This window comes from Rhopalosiphum maidis, chromosome 1, assembly GCF_003676215.2.
Source record: "Rhopalosiphum maidis isolate BTI-1 chromosome 1, ASM367621v3, whole genome shotgun sequence".
Classification (NCBI taxonomy): Eukaryota; Metazoa; Arthropoda; class Insecta; order Hemiptera; family Aphididae; genus Rhopalosiphum; species Rhopalosiphum maidis.
In genome coordinates this window covers 37,423,759-37,426,492 of record NC_040877.1, presented here as the reverse complement: position 1 = coordinate 37,426,492, position 2,734 = coordinate 37,423,759, and the positions used below count along the sequence as shown (strand labels likewise).

Here is a 2,734-nt window from a genome sequence, read left to right as displayed (position 1 = left end):
GTATGGTATTATGTTTTGCCATTTCGGCTAACTAAACTATTTTATATAAATGTTAATTTTACTATTTTAGTAACAACTATTATGAAAGAAAAATTGTATGATTATAATATACAAGTAAAAAATTCCACACTGATTTTGACGATTCAATGGAGGTTTTGAATGTAAACTTCAGATAATATATATTTTGAACCAGTTATTTTTGTGTGGCTTACCAGCTGGCAGCTAGCTAAAAAATAACCGCATATTATTATTCATATTTTTCTGCTTGCGATTGGTTACACGTAAGTAAAACAAGTTATTTATTGCTATCTTGCTATCCCTGGCAATACCGGGTAATACAGCAGTATTAACAAAACTGAGGAAAAAAATTACACGTATTCGTCATTAAAACTATGTTCTTTTCCCTCATTGTAAGTAATCTAACTACTTAGTATAATTTAGTTTTTTACCACATAAATTAATATTTATATAATTAAATTGTATTTCTAACATATATTATATTATATAAATAATAAGGTATATCATATGATATTATAATTTATAATAATGTAATCAATATTATTATTAATGATTAAAAATTACTTTAATTTTAATTATGAGTTAAGAAATAAAAAAATATTCAACTTCGGAAAAATATAACAAAAAATTTTCCTCCCCGGCGGGGAATCGAACCCCGGTCTCCCGCGTGACAGGCGGGGATACTTACCACTATACTACCGAGGATTGTGCCTACGAGGTAAAAATATGTTGTGAATAAGTAATTCAATTACACTATGTTTTCTATACTGTAATAATAAGTTTCAATTTTTCAAGTATAATTATTTTGTTAAATAAGTCAATTTTAAATTGATTAATGGATGTATTAAACTTAAGTTCGATGATAAATCACAAAAAGTTAATAAAGTATATGTGTCGGGTAATCCATTTAAAATAAACAGTAAAAATTCACTGTTTCAAATACTATTATAGTATATAGTAATATATTAACATTTATACAAATATTATTATTAAGTGTTTAAAACTTAGATCTTTATAGATTAAATAATTCCGAATAATATTCTTCTTCGGTATATTATATTAAAAATGTATGATGCCATTTAAAAAAAAGTAAAAAACAATAATGATAAGATATATTAAAAAATACTTATTTTCCAAAAATTCTGCTGTTTTGTAACAACTTAAAACTATGTAAAATATATTTTTTCAAAAACGTAATTGTTTTCAGACGTAATAAATGTCTTATGTTTAATGGATTATCCTATACACAAATAATTCTGACCGAGAAAGTGGATCGGCTTCTATTTTCAAGAATGATTCCTTGTGTTTTATTATATATTTTATATTATTATAAGTATTTGATTACTTCAGTAAGCTTTATTAATTTTTACCCATTACTTATTTATCAATAACGTTGTACTGTAAAATAGTACCATTATAATTTATTATTCATACGTGCAAATATTGAGGGTTGTTAGTATGAACTATGAACCATAAGCGTGCGTAGGGGAATACCGGGCATCTCTCCTCTAGTCTTCGGGGCCAGCTTGTTTTTTCGTGCTTTACTTATAAATTAGGTATAGTTTATAAACCTTGTTATAAACATAAATCAGTTTAGAAATGTTGACGGTTAACCTTAAGAATTAATAAGTTTAAGAATTTACATCCTTTTGACCGAAGATTAAAACTATAATAAAATATACTTACCTAAATTAAATTAATATTAATTATTAATAAAATTCAAAGTTAAAATTATATTTTTACTTGTAAATGTTAACTATTGTTTTATGAACTTTGTAGTTAAGTAAAATAATTATGATTTATTTCTTTTGAAGGGAGTTAAAAATTGAGTATTTTTAAATGTACTAACATTCCCTGAGAAAAATGTCTGCGCACGCCTATGGTATGAACTGTGCATAAAATGTAATTAAATAATTAAAATATTTTGAAAACTTCAATTTACATCAATCTTTTCAAAAATTAAATATCAATTTTTATCTACTATATTATTGTGATAATAGTTAAGAGTATTTTTTACAAGAACATAGCTAATTATTCAACATTTTTTGTAGTTATGTTCATCTTAGCCCGTATATAGATACCAATAAAAGTACCTATAAAACTTATATTTAAATGTATTCGTTACCTAAGAAGTATAACTATGCAATATTTAAATAATCTACATATTTAAACTAAAAGTATTTATAATGAATAATATGTCTTATGCAATTTGGATATTTTTACATTACTGTAAGAAAAACGTATGACTGAGGAATAATAAGTTTTACGAATTTTTATCTACAACATAATTTGTAAATTTGCTTAAAACTTAAATTCTTAGTAGAATAAAAATATTTTGAAAATTATAATATGCTTAGAAATTCCTAGTACAAATATTTTTTAATCATTTTAATTTTTAAGTTATATAACTTCCCAAAGAACCAACCAGATTAAATTTGCTATCCAAAACCGTAGACCCACATAGCTGGTAATTGAATCATTTTTACTGCTCCAAATTGTGATAACAGTCACATTGTTATACCAATTTTTTTTTTTACTGCACTTGAAATCTAATACCAATTAACTCTTCTCTCCACTCAGAATATAAAACAATACAATATAGATTAATATAATGTCATACAATATCGAGTTAAACAGATTAATATAAATGTCAATTGAGCAATATTAATGAAAAGAATAAAAATAATTATATTAAATATAATTTATGATATTACGG

General features: G+C 24.0%; 1 non-coding gene across 1 annotated transcript; it reads right to left on the bottom strand.

The window, feature by feature from the left end:
- Positions 1 to 651: 651 nt before the first annotated feature.
- Trnad-guc lies at positions 652 to 723 on the bottom strand. The gene has a single exon. It is a non-coding gene; the product is annotated as a tRNA-Asp (tRNA).
- Between the last annotated feature and the right edge of the window lie 2,011 nt (positions 724 to 2,734).